This window comes from Macaca mulatta, chromosome X, assembly GCF_049350105.2.
Source record: "Macaca mulatta isolate MMU2019108-1 chromosome X, T2T-MMU8v2.0, whole genome shotgun sequence".
Classification (NCBI taxonomy): domain Eukaryota; kingdom Metazoa; phylum Chordata; class Mammalia; order Primates; family Cercopithecidae; genus Macaca; species Macaca mulatta.
This window is the reverse complement of record NC_133426.1, coordinates 89,307,563-89,329,174: the sequence shown is the minus strand read 5'-3', so window position 1 is coordinate 89,329,174 and position 21,612 is coordinate 89,307,563. Positions and strand designations below refer to the sequence as shown.

The window sequence follows — 21,612 nt, the reverse complement described above, 5'->3', positions numbered from 1 at the left end:
TTATTTATCTATTTATTTTTTTATTATTATTATACTTTAAGTTCTAGGGTACATGTGCATAACGTGCAGGTTTGTTACATATGTATACTTGTGCCATGTTGCTGTGCTGCACCCATCAACTCGTCAGCACCCATCAACTCGTCATTTACATCAGGTATAACTCCCAATGCAATCCCTCCCCCCTCCCCCCTGCCCATGATAGGCCCCGGTGTGTGATGTTCCCCTTCCCGAGTCCAAGTGATCTCATTGTTCAAGATTTATTTTTAAAGATTGCCTTCACGTAAGCCATTTATAGCATTTAAAACATATTCATCAGCTTTTTTGCCTCCTACATTTTGTATTTCTTACTTTGGAACAATCAGTCATTCTACTTTATTAGAATTATCATTTTATTAATTTTACAGATTTAATTATTTCTTTTTTCCTTAACAGAAAAGATATCATATTTGAAACATTCCTTACCAAAACCACCTCTTATTTTCCTTGTATACTTTTCATGAGAGTTGTGTAATTTATAGTAGTTCTAATTTATATATTACTTAGAAGTTTTAATACTTAGCAAGTGTAATTTCTAATGAAAACTATAAACTAAGCATCTGTGAACTGTCAAATACCAACATTGTATAGATGAATACTATTTTATAATTTTTAGAAACATATAGTATAATTTTTGATGTTTATTAACAGACCAAAATATATTTAGCTTTTTCTGTAAATTTTAAGAAAGCAAAAGGAGATAAACTTAAATGTATGTTCAACAATTAATATTTTAGTATTTTATTTTTCTTAGAAATGAACCAGACATGTAATAAATACCTATTACTTTAATTAATTTACAATACCTTTAAGGTTGTTAGTTACCAAAAAGATTTTGAAAACTATTTTTAATTGGATATATATTTTGAAAGGAAAAATTGTTTTTGAAAAGTTTATTTATAAATTTTTATCCCATTTACACGTTTTAATTCACTTATTATGTTGAATTACTCATGAAAATATCATGAGCCATTTAACAAAGCTAGCCATCATCGCAAATAATTTTCCTGTTTACAAGTTTTTATAGCCTGTGCATGTTAGGCAGTAATCATGAAAGCAAGAATTCTAAAAAAAAAAAAAAATTATACATAGGTTTTTTTTTTTAAATTTTTGCTGCTGTGTTTAATAATCATATACTAAAGGACAGGGCAGTTTTACTTGCACATTTGTCCTTTGGCTAAACTCATACTTTATTCATCTTAAAGTAGTAGAGATACTTTGACTAGTAAATCCAGATAGAATAAAAATGTGTCTACAGTATACTTAATGCTAATAATTCTGAAGACATTTTTTTTGCCTTTATTTACTGACAATTTAAAAACTAGCTTTATTTACCAAAAATTATTCAGATCACATAAACTTAAAAAGCACTTGGGCTTTTGTACTTTCGAGAGTTTTAGGAATACTTAATGTATGTAAGTGCTCATTTATTTCCAAGCAAATCTAAATAGAATTCCTTTGATGCTCATTTGTTTTCTAGCCAATCTAAATAGAACTCCTTAAATGGATTTTATAAATTAATTTGACAATATAATCCAAAGGTAGGAAAGTATCTCATACTTTCATACTCATTTAAAACTCATACTTCTCATACTCATCCAAAACTCCTCTGAGTGGACAAAACATAGTTTTGTTTTCAAACAGCTTCTTATTTTCTTTTTGGTCTCAGGTAGTTGCTTTTATGGGATCTTGAGCGCCTTGAAAGCTGGTACTGAAGTTCAAGTAACTGAGCAGGATCTAGAAAGCAAAAAAAAAAAAAAAAAAAAAAAAAAAAAAAAAAACAAACAAAAAAAAGAGTTTGGCACTGGTGCACAGAGATATGTAGGAGGAAGGGGTTTGAAATAAGACATTTCCAAGTATTCTTGAAAACTGGAGTACAAAATTATGCCAACAAGAAGAAGGTAGACAGAAATGGTGGATAATTTAGTCAACAGGGGTTCAAAAAGAGAGGTTTCATGTGACAGAGAAGTTCACATAGGAGCAGCATGGTCTAGTAGGGAGAAAATAGAAGTCTCAAAGACGACTAGAAAGAAGACATCTCCAGCCCAAGGAGTCAGGGAATAATTCTGACTCAAGAAAAAGACCCAAGAAGAAGAACTGCTAGCCCAGAAAGTACCATTCAAAGAAACCTGGAACTCTAAACCAGCTTCAGGAGTACATTAGACTTCTTAAGATTAAAAAATCTGTAATTACCATGTCCAATTGACATTTATTCAGAGCAATAGTCTGACTCACCAATGAATCTCCAATCAGTCAGTCAGGACTAATGACAAAGGTTTCACACGTGAACACTCAGAATAAAAAAAAAAAATTCAATTATACTTGTTAAAACATGGTAAGGCAGACTCTATTCAAGATCATCACAATAAATAGATACCACTGCAATGGGATTTTGCAGTGGGAGAAAGCAGTTAGGCTCAACACCTAATACAACATGGGCAAGTGGGAATTTAGAGCCAAGAAGCAAGGTTGGGGTCAATGGATAAAAAATTACTAAGAGAAAACATCAGGAATAATTGGAATTCTAGCTAAACTTACATAACAGGATTTTTGATAACAAGCCAGGGTAATCAGACATCTCCTGAAGAATGTTAGAGGGTGAGGAACCTGATCATATATTGAAGGTGTTTAGTTATCAATAAGGGTGAGGGAGTTGCTAAACTGACTTAACAGGGTTATTTACTAAAAGTGGAATTTATAAGGAAGTGCACAGATGGGCCTAGGACTAAAATTTCCCTTAAAAAATCATTGTCATTAGTGTTGCCGTGGACATAAATGTGCAAATACATCTTCAAAAGATTGTTTTCAATTATTTTGGAAATATACCCAAAAATGGTAGTGCTGATCTAATTGTAGTTTTTAAAACATTTTTTGAGGAATCTCCATACTGTTTTCCATAGTGATTGCACAGTTTTATCCTTCCCTTAGTAATGAACAAGGGTTCAGATATCAATGCTTTCTGTTTTTTTTGTTTCTATTTTTTTGTGGTAGAAATCTTAATGGGTATGTAGTAATAAACCATTGTGGTTTTTATTTGCATTTATCTGGTTATTAGTGATGTTGAGCATATTTTCATATATGTGTTGACTAGTTGTATATAATTTTTTGAGAAATATTTTTACAAGTCCTCAGATCATTTTTAAATTGTGTTATTTATGTTTTATTTTTGAGTGGCAAGAGATTATTATCTATTCTGCAAACTAATTTCTAATTTGGTATATGATTTGCAAATACTATCTCCCAATTAATAGATTGCCTTTTCACTGTTTATTGTATCCTTTGATGAAAAAAGTTAAATTTGATGTAGTCCTAACTTGACTCCTTTTGCTTTTGTTGCCTGTCCTATTGGCCTGTAGGTGTTGTTTTGCAATAAATAATTGTCAAATTCAATATCATGAAGCTTCCCCCCTATTTTTTCTTCTAAAAATTTTAGAGCCTTAAACCTTTTATTTAGGTCTTTAAAGCTTTTCTTTTTTTTAGTTTAGTTAGTCTATGTTCAAGATGTATAATAAAGTCTTAGCTATAATTTTTGCATAAGAATGTATAGTTTTAACAATATTTGTTGAAGAGAATGTTCTCTTACCTGTAAGTTATCTTGGCCTCCTTGTCAAAGAGCATTTGACCATATATACAAGGGTTTGTTTCTGTGCTCTCTATTGCACGCCATTTGTCAGTTTGTTTGTATTTGTGACAGCACCTCACTTTTTTTCATTATTGCATCTTGTATAAAGTATTAGAATCAGAAAGTGTGAGCGTTTGAAACTTTGTTCTTTAAAAAATGCTTTGGCTATTTGGGTTTAATTGATATTCCATACACAATTTAGAATGAATTTTTCTATTTCTGCAAGAAATCCTTTTGGAATTTTGATAGGGATCGCACTGAATCTGTAGATCACTTTGTGCAGTGATAAATGTGAGTATTAAGACTGCCAATCTATGGAGGTTTTCTTAAAATTTGTTTTCATCTTTTAAAATTTGTTTCAGAAATGCTCCTTATTTTCATAGTACAAGTCGTTCACTTCTTCAGTTAGGTTTATTTTTAATAATTGTATTCTTTTTGATGCTATTATAAATAAATTGCTTTTGCTTCCTTTTCAGATTGTTCATTGTATATAGAAACGTAACTGATTTTTGAGTGTTCATTTTGTATCCTGCAATTTTCCTGAATGCATTTACTAGTTATAACAATTTTTACATTGTTGTTGGTGTTGAATCTTTAGACTTTTCTACATATACAATCAATTCATCTACAAATAGAAAAAAAAATATTTACCTCTTCCTTTCTATTTGGATGCCTTTCCTCCCTTTTTTTTTCATATTTATTGTGTCTAGGGTCTCCTATATTATGTTATATAGAAGAAGCAATAGTTAGCATCCTTGGTTTGTTCGTGCTCTTAAAACAAAAGCGTTTAGTATTTCACTATGAAGTGTGATATTAGCTGTGCGCTTTTTATAAATGGCCCTTATTATGTTAAGATGGCTTTCTTCCATTCCTACTTTGTTGAGTGTTTCTATTATAAAAGGTGCTTTACCATGAAGGGGAAGCTCTGCTGTACATGACAAATAACTTTTTCCTTGCTTCTTTGAAGCTTCTCTCTTTGTCTTTGACTTTATAGTTTGATTGTAACTTGTCTTGTAGTTCTCTTTGGATTTTTTTCCAGTTTAAGTTATTTGTGATTTTTGAATTTCCATGTCTAATTCTGTAGATTGTGAAGTTTTTAACTGTAATTTCTTCAAATATGCTGTCCTTCTATTTATCTGTTTCTCTTTTGGGAATCCACAATGTGTATATTGGTATGCTTGATAGTCTCCCATAATTCCCCTAGGCTCTTTGCTTTCCTTCTTTTTTTTTTTTTTTTTAATTTTTGCTCCTTTGACTCAATGATTTCAAATGACCTGTCTTCAAGTTCACTTATTCTTTTTTTTTTGTCTTGCCAATTCTGTATTGAACTCTTTCGGTAATTTTCTTATATTTAAATGTTTATATTTTTCAGTCCCAGAATCTTTGATGATTTTTGCATTTTATCCTTGTTGATATTTTTACTTTTATGCATAGCTCTACTGATTTCATTTAGTTATCTGTCTTTGTTTTTAGCTTATTTAACATATTTGACACATTTGAAATTATTTCTCAGGTATCTCATAGATCTGCATTTATTTAATGTCAGCTTCTGGAATTTTATTTTTCCCCTTAGATTAAGCCATATTTTCTTGTTTCCTTGTATGCTTTGTAAACTTTAATGATTATTTGGGCAGTTGGAAAGCAACCACCTCTCACAGTTTCTGTGTACTGTCTTTATTTGTGGAAGCCCCTCAACAATCAGTGCACCTGAAGGTTCTAGGATTTCCAAAGTTTTCCCATATCTTATTCCACCTGTTGTCTATCTGTATAACTTAAGCTCAAAATGTGCTGCATAGTCACCTCTGCTTTCAGTAGCTCCAAACTCTGGCACTAGTCCTTCAAGTGCTTTGAGTAAGGAAAAGCAGAAATTATTCCCTTGGATAAGCCACCAGTTAATCCTTAACATCAGATGCATTTCTATACTGAAGGAAGAGTCCTCATGTAGGACATTACCTTCTCATTGTTTCACACTATGCTGTGGCGGGAAACACATGGTCTTGCACTTCAAATGCCTTTCATTTTCCCCTTTCTTTCATAGGAATCTCTTCTTGATTTTGCAGTGGTTTGATCGCTGTAGCTTCTCAAATAGTCATTAGATTTTTTAGAGAGGTATTCTGATCTGTGTTCTTTGTGTGAGGAAAGAAGGCTTGTAATCTCTTGGTCTGCCACGCTGCTGATGTCACCTAATCCCATGGCATCTTTTAAAACTTCTATAGAAATTTATGGAAAAGACTTTGAGATATTACTGCACTTAAGCTTTGAGTTATCTGAGTGTTGGATATTTATGCAATCGTTTTTCAGGAAATTCTGAGTACTGATCAAGGATTGGCCTGATTATAATGAAATCATTCTTCTCAAATGTTATGACAGGCAGTATAACATATTGAAGATTCTTTGTGCTATAAATAAGGATCCATAAATTCTAGAACTAAGAAGCCATAAATTCTAGCATTAAATTTCATTCGGTTATCTTGGCCAAACCATAGAGTTCCTCTGTGCCAGAGAAGGTTGTAATATACATTAGAATCTTCTAGATTTGGGCTGAAAAACATTCCATTCCATTTAGAAGAGTGAACACTTGAACAAGTCTCTAAATCCAGTATGTATTATTACTATTTACAACTTTTGCATAGACGGAAATTGACCTTTTTGTGTGCTGAGTCCTATGCATTTTTATCACATTTATAGATTCATGCAACCCTCACCACAATCAAGACAGAAAACAGTTTCATTATCCCAAAAATTGTCTTTATGCTGCTCCTTTGTATTAAAACCCATCCCCTATATTTATTTCCAGGCTACCACTGACCAGTTTGTTTTCTATCACTTTAGTTTTGTGTTTTCCCTGAAGTCATATAAATTAAAGTGATTAATAAATATCATTTTGAGATTGGCTTGTTTTACTCAGCATAATTCTTCTGAGATCCATTTATGTTATTGCATGTATCAATAATCCATCCCTCTTTACTGCTGAGTAATATTCCTCTATATAAATGTACCAGTTTTTTATTTATTCACCCTTTGAAAGACAGTAGTTTCTAGTTTTTGGAATTTATAGCCAAGCTGTTATAAATATTCATATGCAGGTTTGTGTACAAATACATTTTTATTTTTCTATGCTAATACCTGGATATGGAATTGCTGTGTCATAAAGTAAATACATATTTAACTTTATTTATAAGAAATATCTAAATTACTTTTGCAAAGTAGCTGTGTTCTTTTGCATTTCGATCAGAAATATACAAAAGTTTGAATTGCTCCTAAACCTTACCAACACTTAGTATTGTTAATTTTATGTTTAAGTTTTAATCATTTTAATGTGCATAGGGATAACTTAAAATGGTTTCTTTGCATGTTCTAATGATTAGCAATATTAATCATTTTATGTGCTTTTATGCCATCTATGTATCTTCTTTGATGAAATATCTTTTAAAATCTGTTACTTATTTAAAAACTGGATTATTTTCTTATCATGTTATCAATATAATCTGAATACAATTGCTTTATTAGATATATGCTTAGCAATTTTTTTTCTAGTCTAAGGCTTGTCTTCTCATTTTTTAAGTTATGTTTTCCTGAGAGGGAACATTATTATTGTCAATGAATGTAAATTTATTTTATTTCTTTTATGTATTTTGCATTAGTTGTTATATCTGAGAACACTTCTATGAAACCCAGGAGTGAAATTTCAGTTGAGGTATTTTATTAGACATAATTAATTCTTCTAATATTATCTATTGAAAAAGAAGATACTCAACTTACTGAATTGCTTTTGTGCCTTTGTCAGTAATTAATTGGCCATATTTGTTTATGTCCAATTCTGAACTCCACTTGGTTCTATTTATCAATGAGTTTATTATTTCACTAATGCCGCACTGTATTTATTATTGTAGCTTTATCATAAGCATTAAAATAGGATAGTATGAGCCATCTAAATTTATTTTTTAATTATTATTATGCTTTTTTAATCCTTTGCCTTTCTATATAAATTTTTAAAAGAATTCGTCTAACTTATAAAATGTATGCTAGAATTTTCAGTGAAATTGTGTTTAGTCTATACCTCAATTTGGAAAGAAATAAAGCCTTAAGTATATTGATTTATTGTATTATTTAATGAACCTGATATGCCTCTTTAGAGTTTTTAAAATATATTTTACCAGCATTTTTAAATCTTCAATATACAGATCATGCAAATATTTTGTTAGATTTCTACCTAAATATTTTATTTGTGGGGTGCTATTATAAATGGGATTACATAATTTTTAATGCACTTTCTAGTTTTCACTACTCTATATGGAAATATGATTGACTTTATGTGGTTGATTTTGGATCTGCCAAACTTGCTAAAGTTTTTCTGATAGTCCTATGAGCTCTAGAGCACATTCCTTGATATTTATATGTAGATAATCATGTTGTCTCTGAATAGAGATAGCTTATTTCCTTCCATTCTGTGTTAAATTTTTTTTTTTTTTCAGTTTGCCTAATTGCACTGGCAAGGCAAGAACTTCCACTACTATGTTGGATAGAAGAGGTGAGACTGGATTTCTGTGCCTTCTGTAATTCTAGCTTTATGTTTGCTTGCTTGTCCACTTGTTTTGTATAGGTTCCTTTTAAGATGAAAGAAGTTTTTTTCTATTTGTAGGGTGCAGAGAAGTTTTATTATAAATAAAAGTTGAATTTTGTCAAATGATTTTTCTGCATAAATTGACATGGCTATGTGATTTTTTTCTTTATTCTGTTAATATGATCAAAATTAATTTTTTAAATATATTTTATTTATAGATCAGTTTTAAGTTCTTAGAAAAATTCAGTAGAATGGAAAGAGAATTCCCATATATGATTTGCCCCTACACAGCCCACACATGCACAACCTCCTGCACTATCAATGTCCCACACCACAGTGGTACATTTGTTGCAACTAATAAATCTATTGACACATCATTACCCAAAGCCTACAGTTTACCTTATAGTTTACTGTTAGTGCTTTTCTAATTCTGATCAGGCTGACATAACGAAATAACTAGAGATGAACTGGTTTAAGCGACATACACTTATTTTCTCAAAGTTCTGAAAGCTGAAAGTCAAGATCCAGTGCCAGCAGGGATGGTTTCTAGTGATGTTTCTCTTCTCAGCTTACAGATAGCACCTTCTCATTGTGTCCTCACATGACTTTTTCTCTGTGACTGCATGGAGAAAGAGAGAGAGAAACAAACAGATAAATATGGTGCCTCCTCCTCTTATTATAAAGACATCAATCCTATCATATTTAAGCCTCACTCTTAATACCTCATTTAACTTTAATTACCTTATTAAATAAACTGTCTCTAAATACAGTATAATAGGGCTTCAAAATTGAACTTTGCAACTAATACAATTCAATTCAGTCCATAATAGCGTTGCCCATTCTGTCGGTTTTGCCAAATGTATACATATCATGTACAGGAATTTGAACTGTATCTGACATTGTAGAACTATACAGCATAGTTTTACTTCCTTGGAACGTTTATGTGATATGCCAGTTAATCTCATCCTTCCTCCATCCTCTTACAAACACTGATCATTTTACTGTCTTTATAGTTTTGCCTTTTCTAACATATCATATAAATGAAGTTACATAATATGTAGCTTTTTCAGACTGACTTATTTCCCTTAGTAATATGCATTTAAGGTTTTCTCATGTCTTTGTATGCCACCATAGCTCATATTTTAGTGCTGAATAATATTCCATTATCTACGGTTTACCACAGATTACCTATCCATTCACCTACTGAAGGACATCTTGTTTGCTTCCAAGTCTAGGCAAGTATGGATAAGGCTGCTACAAAAACCTCTGTACAGATTTTTGTGTGGATATAAGTTTTCAACACTTTTGTGTAAGTACCAAAGAATATAATTGTAGGATTATGTGGTAAGAGTATGTTTAGTCATGTAACAAGCTGCCAAAGCTTCTTCCAATGAGGTTGTACCATTTTGTATTCCCACCACCAATGTGTATATTTTTAATTTTTAATGAAGTATGGCTTATCGATTTTTTTTTCCTTCATGGATTGTGATTTTGGATTTGTATCTAGATGGTTATTATTATACCCCAGTTCATCTAGATTTTCTCCTATGTTATCCTCTAGGAGTTCTATAGTTTGCATTTTATATTTAGGTCCATGATACATTTTAAGTTAATTTTTGTGAAAATTATAAGGTCTGTGTCTAGATTATTATTTTTGTGTTGAAGATCAACTGACCATATTCCTGTATGTCTATTGCTACAAGGATATTGTTCCATATTCTTACCAACAGTTGTTGCTGTCAGTCTTTTTTATTATAGCCACTTTAATTGTTTTGTAGCGGTATCTCATTGCTGTTTTCATTTGTGTGTTCCTGATGACATATTATGTGGAGCAACTTTTCATACGTTTATTTGTCACCTGTATATATTTTTGGTGAGGTGTCTGTTAAAAATTCTTGCCTCTTTTTTATTATACTTTAAGTTCTGGGGTACATGTGCAGAACGTACAGTTTTGTTACATAGGTATGCACGTGCCATGGTGGTTTGCTGCACCCATCAACCTGTCACCTACATTAGATATTTCTGCTAATTTTATCCCTCCCCTAGTCGCCCACCCCCTGACAGGCCCCGGTGTGTGATGTTCCCCTCCCTATGTCCATGTGTTCTCACTGCTCAACTCCCACTTATGAGTGAGAACATGTGGTGTTTGGTTTCATGCTCTTGTGTTATTTGCTGCGAATGATGGTTTCCAGCTTCATCTATGCCCCTTCAAAGGACATGAACTCATCCTTTTTTATGGCTGCATAGTATTCTATGGGGTACATGTGCCGCATCTTCTTTATCTAGTCTAACATTGATGGGCATTTGGGTTGTTTCCAGGTCTTTGCTATTGTGAATACTGCCACAATAAACATACATGTGCATGTGTCTTTATAGTAGAATGATTTATAATACTTTGGGTATATACCCAGTAATGGGATTACTGAGTCAAATGGTATTTCTAGTTCTAGACCCTTGAGGAATCACCACATTGTCTTCCACAATGGTTGAACTAATTTACACTCCCACCAACAGTGTAAAAGTGTCCATATTTCTCCACATCCTCATGAGCATGTTGTTTCCTGACTTTTTAATGATCGCCATTCTAACTGGCGTGAGATGGTATCTCATTGTGGTTTTGATTTGCATTTCTCTAATGACCAGTGATGATGAGCATTTTTTATGTCTGTTGGCTGCATAAATGTCTTCTTTTGAGAAGTGTCTGTTCATATCCTTTGCCCACTTTTTGATGGGGTTATTTGGTTTTTTTTCTTGTAAATTTGTGTAAGTTCTTTGTAGATTCTGGATATTAGCCCTTTGTCAGATGGATAGATTGCAAATATTTTCTCCCATTCTGTAGGCTGCCTATTCGCTCTGATGATAGTTTATTTTGCTGTGCAGAAGCTCTTTAATTTAATTAGATTCCATTTGTCAATTTTGGATTTTGTTGCCATTAGTTTTGGTGTTTTAGACGTGAAGTCTTTGCCCATACCTATGTCCTGAATGGTATTGCCCAGGTTTTCTACTAGGATTTTTATGGTCCTAGGTCTTACATTTAAGTCTTTGATCCATCTTGAGTTAATTTTTGTATAAAGTGTAAGGAAGGGGTCCAGTTTCAGTTTTCTGCATATGGCTAGCTAGTTTTCCCAACACCGTTTATTAAATAAGGAATCTTTTCACCATTGCTTGTTTGTGTCAGGTTTGTCAAAGATCAGATGATTGTAAATATATGGTGTTATTTCTGAGGCCTCTGTTCTGTTCCATTGGTCTATATATGTGTTTTGGTACCAGTATCATGCTGTTTTTGTTACTGTAGCCTTGTAGTATAATTTGAAGTGAGGTAGCATGATGTCTCCAGTTGTGTTCTTTTTGCTTAGGATTTTCTTGGCTATACAGACTCTTTTTTGGTTCCATATGAAATTTAAAGTAGTTTTTTCTAATTCTGTGAAGAAAGTCAATGTTAGGATCTTTATATGTTATGTTATCCTTATATCTCATATATATAAAGGAAGAGCTAAATGAATGAGATAGTACATGTTTATAAACAGAAAGACTCAATATCTTAAAGATGTCCATTATTCCTAAATCTATCTGCAGATACAACGCAATCCCCTTCAAAATTTCAACAATGGCAAGGCCTGATGGCATGCAACTATAATTGCAGCTACTCAGTAGGCCAAGTTTGAAGGAGTTCAGAACTAGACTGGGCAACATAAGGAGACTCCATATCAAAATCCCAGCAAATTATTTTTTGGTTATGAAAAAACTGACTCTAAGGTTTATACGGAAAGGCAAAAGATCCGGAATACCCAACTTGATATTTAAAAAAAGAATGAATATGACTACTGACACTACCTAACATCAGAACTTCCTATAAAGTTATAATAATCAAGACAGTGATATTCATAAATGAGTAGACAAACAGACCAATGAAACATAATAAAGAACCTAGAAATGGACACACATGAATATAGTCAGTTAATCTCCAACACAAATGAAAAAGCAATATAATAGAGCAAATATAATCTTTTTAACAAATAGTGCTGGAACATCTGGATATCTTCATGCAAACAAAAAATAATAATCTAGACACAGACCTTATACTTTTCACAAAAAGTAACTTAAAATTCATTATGGACCTAAATATATAATGCAAACTATATAACTCCTAGAGGGTAACATAAAAAATCTAGACGAACAGGGGTATAATAATAACTTTCTATATACAAAACCAAAGTCACAATCCATGTAGAAAAAAAATTTATAAGCCAGACTTCATTAAAAATTACAAATTTCTGCTTTGCAAAAGACACTATAAAGGGGATGAGAAGATAATCTACAGAATGGGGAGAAAATATTTGCGAAAGATACATATTAGATAAAGCACTGTTACCAAAATATGCAAAAAAAAAAAAATGCTTATCACTCTACAATACAAAAAAACTCAATTAAAAAAATGGGCAAGAGAGTTTGAAGTCAGGTAGCTTTTATCCATATATTTTATTGTATATAATATATAATATGTAATGTATATTTTATTATATATTGGAAATTATATAGAACATATTTTATTATATAATATATACTGTATATAATATATATTGTATATTATACAATATGCATTTTAGTATATATTCTATGTAATATATATTTAATATATATTTAATATATATTATTCTAGATAAGTGTATATGTATTTATTATCTATAATAAAAATATATATTATAATAATAATTATATAATAAATGTGTGTGTGTATATATACACTTATCTAGAATTCTGTCCCTGGTGATATCTTTCAAAAATGAAGGAGAAATAAAGACTTTCTCAGACAAACAGAAACAGAAACTTCCTGCCAGTAGATGTGCCTCGCAAAAACTGTTAAATAAGTTGTTTAGGTAGCAGGATAATTATATGGGTCAGAAAGTTAAATCTACATAAAGAAACAAAGATCATCAGAGAATGAATAAGTTAAGGTAAAATATAAAATTATTTTTATTCTATATATTTTACTATATATAGTAAATAATAAAATATGTAATAAATAAATATATAATAAAATATGTATATTTTATTATAGAAATACATATACTATATATAATAATATATAATTTTATATAATAAAACATATATATATTTTTTTTTTATTTCAGTACTTTAAATACAGCACTCCATCTTCACTTTTTGCTTGCACGGTTTCTGAGAAGTCAGATTTCATACTTATCCTTACTCCTCTATAGGTAAGATTTTTTTTTTCCCTCTGGCTTCTTTAAGGATATTTTCCTTTATCATTTATTTTATTTTGTGAAGTTTGAATATGATATATTTGGGTGCATAGTTTGCTGTTGTTGTTTTCAACTTTTTCTGTTTGATGTTTTCTTAGCTTCCTGGATCTATGGCTTGACGTATTACATTAATTTGGAGAAGTTATCTGTCATTATTTCTTCTAATATTTGTTCTGTTTTTTCTGTCTTCCGCTTCTGGCCTTTATATTGCACAATCAATGTTATACATTTTGGAATTGCCCCAGCATTTGTGGATGTTCTGTTCTGATTTTCTCTCTTTCTTTTCTTTTAAGTTTAGGAAGTTTCTTTTGCTATATAATTAAGCTCAAATATTGTTTCCTCAGCTGGTTCTAGTCTAGTAATGAGACATTTAAAGGCTTTCCTCTCAGTTACGTTAGACTCTGATGAAACAGAAGCAGCTTAAGTTCAGGTAAAACAGTTTCTCCTGAGTGCAGGCGTTGTTAAGAAGGAAAGAATATTCTGGCATATTTCTTTTATCTATCTATCTATCTATCTATCTATCTATCTATCTATCTATCTATCTTTTTTTTGAGATGGAGTCTCGCTGTCGCCCAGGCTGGAGTGCAGTGGCCTGATCTCGGCTCGCTGCAAGCTCCGCCTCCCGGGTTCACGCCATTCTCCTGCCTCAGACTCTGGAGTAGCTGGGACTACAGGAGCCCGCCACCACGCCAGGCTAATTTTTTGTACTTTTAGTGGAGACGGGGTTTCACCATGTTAGCCAGGATGGTCTTGATCTCCTGACCTCGTGATCCACCCACCTCTGCCTCCCAAAGTGCTGGGCTTACAGGGGTGAGCTACCGCGCCCCGCCTGGCATATTTCAAAAATAGGAAATAGAGCTCATTTTCTATTACTCCCCTTTGTGTATCTATGTATACTCAATATTAACCTCCTACTTGTAAGTGAGAAAATTCAGTATTTGGCTTTCTCTTCCTGTGTTCACTGAAAATAATGATCTCCAACTCCATTCATGTTGCTGCAAAGGACATGCTTTCTTTTTGTTTTCAGTTTTCATAGTTTTCCATGGTGTATATGTAGCATATTTTCTTTAATCTGTCCACATTAATGGGCATTTAGGTGGGTTCCATGTCTTTGTTATTGTGAACAGTGCTGTAATAAACATATATGTGCATGTGTCTTTCTGGGTGTATTACTGTGTTGTCACACTGCTATAAAAAACTACCCGAAACTGGGTAATTTTTGAAGAAAAGAGGTTTATTTGACTCACAGTTCCTCTTGACTCCACAGTATAGGAGGCATGGCTGGGGAGGCCTCAGGAAACTTATAATCATAGAAGAAGATGAAGGGGAAGCAAGCATGTCTTTACATGGCTGGCAGGAGAGACAGAGAAAGTCAAAGGGGAGGTGCTACACATCTTCAAACAACCAGATCTTGTAAGAACTCTATCAGGAGACAGCACTAGGGGGTTGGTGCTAAGCCCCCATGATCACCACCACCATGATCCAATCACCTCCCACCAGGACCCACCTTCAACAATGGGAATTAAAATTTAACATGACATTTGGGTGGGGACACAGAACGAACCATATCACTGAGAGAATGATTTATATTCTTAGGCATAATATACCCAGTAATGTGACTATTGTAGTGAATGGTAGTTTTGTTATAACTTCTTTGAAAAATCTCCAAACTGCTCTCAACAGTGGCTGAAATAATTAGCATTGCCTCCAGCAGTGCATAAGCATTCCCTTTTCCATACAACCTTGCCAGAATCTGGTTATTGTCTTGTTTGTTGTTGTTGTTGTGATTGTTGTTTTACCTTTTAGTCATAGACATTCTGATTGGTGTGAGATGGTATTTCATTGTGGTTTTGATTTGCATTTCTTTAATGATTAACGATGATAATTTTTCATATGCTTTTTGGCCATATTTATGTCTTCTCTTGCGAAGTGTCTGTTTATGACCTTTACCCATTTTTTAATGTAGTTGTTTATTTTTGCTTGCTAATTTGTTTAAGTTTCTTTCAGATTGTGAATATTAGACCTTTGTGGGATGCATAGTGTGTAAATATTTTTTCTTTCATTCTATAGGCTTTCCGTTTACACTGTTGATAGTTTCTTTTGCTGTGCAGAATCTCTTTCATTTAATTAGATCTCACTTGTTAATTTTTGGTTTTGTCATAATTGCTTTTAAAGCCTTAGTCATGACATGTTTGATAGGTCCTATGTGCAGAATGATATTTCCTAGGTTATCTTCAAGGGATTTTATAGTTCTAGGTTTTTACATTTTAAAGTTTTTAATCTATCTTCTGTTGATTTTTTTAGATGGGGAAAGGAAGGGGTTCAGTTTTAATCTTCTGCATATGACTAGTCAGTTATGCCAGCACCATTTATCAAATTTTGAATGCTTTCCCCATTGCTTGATTTTGTCAAGTTTGTCAAAGATGGATGATTGTAGACAGGTGGCTTTCTTTCTGGGTTCTTTATTCTGTTTCATTGGTTTATGTGTGTTTTTCTACCAGTACCATGCTATTTTGTTTACTGTAGCCTTGTAGTATAGTTTTAATTCAGGTGGGAAAATCATTTTGAATGGGATTGATTTGACTATTCAGACACTTTTTTTTGGTTCAATATGAATTTTGGAATGTTTTTTTTTTTCTAATTCTTTGAAAATGTCTTTGGTAGTTTGATAGGAATAGCACTGAAATAGTCAATTGTGTTTGACAGAATGGTCATTTTAACAATATAGATTTTCCTGTCACTTAGCATGGCATTTTTGTGTGAACTTCATTTTATTTCGGCAGTGTTCTACAACTCTCACTGTAGAGATTTTTCACCTCCCTGATTAGCTGTACTCCTGGTTTTATTTGTGTGTGTGTGTGTGTGTGTGTATGTGTATGTATGTGTGTGTGTGTGTGTGTGTGGCTACTTTGAATGGGATTGTGTTTTGAATTGACTATTGGCTTGTACATTGTGGTGTACAGAAATGCTACAGATTTTTGTACATTGATTTTGTATCCTGAAACTCTGCCAAAGGTGTTTTTTAGGTCTAGGAGGTTTTATGCCGAGACTATGGGGTTTTCAAGGTATAAAATAATATTATCTACAAACAGAATAGTTTGACTTTCTCTCTTTCTGTTTATATGCCTTTAATTTTTTCTCTTTCCTGATTGTTCTGGCTAGGATTTCCAGTACTATATTGAATTGGAGTGGAGAGAAATGGCATCCTTGTCTTATTCTGGTTCTCAAGGGAAATGCTTCCAGCTGTTGCCTGTTCAGCATGTTGTTGGCTATATGTTTGTTAGGGAGGGTTCTTATTATTTTGACATACGTTCCTTTAATGCATAGCTTAAAGAGGATTTTTAACATGAAGGAACGTTAAATTTTATTAAAGCCTTTTCTGTATCAATTGGGGTGATCGTGGGGCTTTCTGCTTTTAGTTCCTTTTATGTGATGAGTGATGCTTATTTTTGTACATTAACCCAACCTTGAGTCTCAGGAGTAAAGTCAACTTGCCCATGGTGGATTACCTTTTTGATGTGTTTCTGGATTCAGTTTGCTAGCATTTTGCCGAGGATTTTCACATCTATATTCATCAGAAATACTGATTTGACGTTTCCTCTTGTTGTTGTTACTCTGCCAAGTTTTGGTGTTACAATGATGCTGGCCTCATAGAATTAGTTAGGTAGTGGTCCCTTCTCAATTTTTTTTTTGAATAATTTTAGTAGGATTTGCACCAACTATTCTTTATATGCCTGGTAAAATTTGGTTGTGAATCTTTCTGATCCAGAGCCTTTTCTGGTTGGTCATTTTTGTTACTGATTTAGTTTCAGAATTTATTGGTCTGTTCAGGCTTTCAATTTGTTTTAGTTAAATCATGGAAGGCTGTATGATTCCAGTTTATTCATTTCTGGTAGCTTTTCTAGTTTGTGTGCATGGAGGTGCTTATAATACTGTCTGAGAAGTTTTTTTGTATTTCTTTGGGTTCAGTAGTCATGTCTCTTTTGTCATTTATGATTGTATTTATTTGAATCATCTCTGTATTTTATTACTCTTGCTAGCAGTCTATCAATTAAATGTATTCTTTCGAACAACCACTTTTTGGCTTCGTTGATCTTTTGTATGGTTTTTCGTGTCTCAGTTTTCTTTAGTTTAGCTCTCATTTTTATTATTTTTTTAATACTAGTTTTGGTGTACTTTTACTGTTTTTTTTCTAGTTTCCCTAGGAGTGATGATAGGTTGTTAATTTGAGAACTTTCTAAATTTTTGATGTGTGTATTTATTGCCATAAACTTTCCTCTTTACGGTATTTTAAGTGTGTCCTAGAGATTCTGGTATGCTTTATTTTTGTTTTTATTACCTGCAAAGAATTTCTCGATTTCTGCCTTAATTTCATTGTTTACTTAAAAGACACTCTAGAGCAGATTGTTTGAATTCCATGTAGCTATCTTGTTTTGAGCAGTGTTCTCAGTATTAATTTTTATTTTTATTGCTCTGTTGTCTGAGAGTGTGGTTGGTATAATTTTGGCTGTGTAAACTTGTTGAGATTTTCTTCTGGCCAAGGATGTGATCAATTTTAGAGTATGGGCCCAGTGCAGATGGGAAGGTATATTATGCTGTTGTTGAGTGGCTTGTTCTGTAGGTGTCTATCTGTTCCATTTAGTTGAATTTTGAGTTCAGATCCTGAATGGTTTTCTGCTTCAATTATGTGCCTAATATTGTCATTGGGATTTTAATGTCATCTACTATTATTGGGTGGTTATATTTAGCCTTAAGGACCTCTTATGAGGCATGTCTGGTGGTAATGAATTCCCTTAGCGTTTGCTTGCCTAAAAAGGATTTTATTTCTTCTTTGCTGATGAAGCTTAGTTTGGATGGATATAAAATTCTTGTTTGGTATTTCTTTGCTTTAAGAACACTGAAAATAGTCTTCCCCCAATTTCTTCTGACTCAAAGTCTTTCTGTTGAGAGATGCACTGTTAACCTGACAGGGTTCCCTTTGTAGTTGACCTGCCTTTTCTCTCTAGTTGCCCTTGGTATTTTTTTCTTTCACATTGACCTTGGAGAATCTGATGACGATGTGTCTTGGGGATAGTTCTCTTGCATGGTATCTCACAAGGCTTCTCTGAGTTTCTTGAATTTGAATGTTGGCCTCTCTAGCAAGTTTTGGAACATTTTAATGGATAATACCCTCAAATATATTTTCCAAGTTGCATGTTCTTTCTCCCTCTCTTTCAGGGATGCCAATGTGTCATAGGTTTGGTCTCTTTAAATAATTCTATATTTTTGGAGGCTGTGCTCATTTTTTAAATTTTTTTTTCTTTATTTTTGTTTAACTGAGTTGATCCAAATAATTGTTTTTTAACTCTGAGATTCTTTCAGCTTGCTCTGTTCTGCTGTTAATATTTCTTATTGTACTATAATATTCTTGTAGTGATTTTCCAGTTCTGTATGATAAGTTTGATTCTAAAAATTGATATTTTTTATCTCATGTTTTGTTTTTTAATATATGATATATAATATATACATTATATAATATATATGATTTATATAATATATACATTATATATTATATAATATATGATATATATTATATATACATTATATATAATATATATATTCCATACATATATATATTTCCTTAGATTGGGTTTCAACTTTTTTTGTGAATCTCTATGGTCCTTGTTGTTTTACATATTCTGAGTTCTATGTCTTTCATTTCAGTCATTTCAGCCTTGTTAAGAACTATTGTTTGGAATTGGTGCAGTTATTTGTAGGTGAGAAGACACTGACTTTTTGAGTTGCCAGAGTGCTTGTGCTGGTTCTTTTTATTTGGGGTTGATGTCCCTTTAATCTTTGAAGTTGCTGTTCATTGAAGAGTTATTTTTTCCTTTTATAATATTTGATGCCCTTGAGGGTTTGACTGTGGTGTAAGTTGGGTTCATACAACTGGCTTCATTTCTGGATGCTTGCAGGACACCATGGCTCAGTTCAGTACTGCTGGTCTGCGTGCTCTAACTCTGAGGGGCTGGGACCAGGCCCATAGCGTTTTTTCTCTGGCTTCCTGAAGTTAAGCACTTGCTGTGTCCGAGGGTCAAATATTTTCCTGGTTTGCTTGCAATGACACTCCAATGCGGTGCCCACAAAAGTGGTTCATCAAGACAGTGGCAACAGAGTTTCAGTTTGCATGCTGTGTATGCCAGTGGTGGTGTGGCAGCATTGTCTGTGTGTGCATGTGTGCCAGAAGTATGATGAGTCATGCATGTGCCAGTAAGAATGGGGTAGAGGCACCTGTGTGTGCACACTTTTGCTAGTGGTGGCAATCTTCATCTCTTTTGGGACCTGTCACTTGCTAGCCCTGAATATTTGGCTACTACCTCCTTTATCTTAGCTTCCATTTTTTTCTCACAACAAAATAAATTGTGACTGTTTGTGTGGAAGGTTCTGCAGAAGGATTGGGAAAAATGAGATTATTTTGAAATTTTCTTCTCTCAGTTATTCCATTCTAGGTTTACCTGGATAACAGCCCATTTTAGTTATACATAATGACATTTACTCATCAGCAAGCCTCTAGTAAGTCTACACAAATCCAAGGCTGTAAAGAAATACTAAACAGTAAAAGTGAAGAACTAAAAAGTTGCTCTTACTATTGCAATGTAATGGCAGAAATTTGGAAGAAGCCAATTTAAATCTTGTGATAAAATTGATGCAGTAAGAATTTTGACCTAATTTTTGACATCTAAATTGGCAGTTTTAAAAAACTGTGAAATACATCACATTGACTAAAAGGAAGCTAAGAAGCAGTGGTACTAACGTATTTAGTCTTATCCTTTAGATTTTCCATGATGTTAAACTCCTTTGGAATACTAAAGTCTTTAAAATAGAACTGAAGTTTATTCCTACAGCATGCATTTTCTAATTGCTCCCATAATTTTTATTCTTTCTTTTTCCCTTTCCTGTTTTTTGGGGGAGGATTATTTGAATATTTTTAATATTTTATCTATTAAATTTTTTACTATGTCTATGATTTTATTAATGGTTGCTCTAGGGTTTAAACTATAAAGACTTTGTAGAGTCAACTTAATAAATATTTTACCGCTTCAAGTGGAATGTAGACAGCTTATCATAAAATAAGTCCCTTTACAATTATCCCTTTCTGTTGTGTTTGTCATACCTGTACATACACTGAAAATTCATCAATGTAACGGTAGTTTCCTTTTATATGCGGTTTTGCCTTTTGTAGTTTCAATGACCTGTGGTCAATTATAGTCTGAAAATATTAAGTGGAAAATTCCAGAAGGAAATAGCACACAAATTTTAAGTTGTGTGTCGTTCTGAGTAGTGTGATGATGATGATGAAATCTTGTGTCATCCTGCTCTGTTTCACCAAGGATATAAATTGTCCCTTTTTATAACATATCTATGATGTATATGCTACCTTTTCATTAGTCACTCAATAGCTGTGTTGGTTATCAGGTTGAGAAACCATAGCATATATATAGAGTTCAGTATTATCTGTGGTTTTATGCATCTACTGCAGGTCTTAGAACATATCCCTTGATAATAAGGGAGGATTACTCTACATACTTTGCTTTAACCTGTTATACCTATTTCTTAGAACTTAAGAGGGGATTAGACTAATACATCTACTCAGATACTTACTGTTCCTGTTAATCTTCATTTTTGATGTGCCAAGTGTTCCCCTGATATCATTGCCCTCTTAGATGAAGAACTTTCTTTAGCATATCTCTTTTAGAGAAGAACTGCTGATAAAAAAAAAAAGAAAAATCTCTTAGACTCCTTTCATGTGAGAACATCTTTTTTTCATCTTTAATTCTAAGGTCATTTTCACTGGACATACAGTTATGTGTTGAGAGTACTCAAGTTCCAACACGTTACTCGTTAAGTCAGCAATATGGTGGAATAGCAGATTTCAGTTCTCATTTCTATTCTATAGAAATGCCAATTTTCCAACCACCTACAGATGAGAATAACCTTGTGGAAGCCCCAGAGTTAAGGTGAAGTTACAGCACCCCGGTGGAGCAAAATATCTGAGACTGGATATATTGAAGAGGGTAAAAAAAAAAAAAAATGTAGTTTCATTTTACCTAAAACACTCTTCCCCCGAGGCATTAGAGATCAGTCTC

General features: G+C 32.8%; 1 long non-coding RNA gene across 1 annotated transcript; it reads right to left on the bottom strand.

The window, feature by feature from the left end:
• Positions 1 to 775: 775 nt before the first annotated feature.
• On the bottom strand, positions 776 to 21,232 carry LOC144338607 (uncharacterized). The gene is made up of 3 exons (XR_013412854.1): positions 21,128 to 21,232; positions 8,708 to 8,841; positions 776 to 1,773 (listed from the first exon to the last, which is right to left on the bottom strand). It is a non-coding gene; the product is annotated as an uncharacterized LOC144338607 (long non-coding RNA).
• Positions 21,233 to 21,612: the final 380 nt, after the last annotated feature.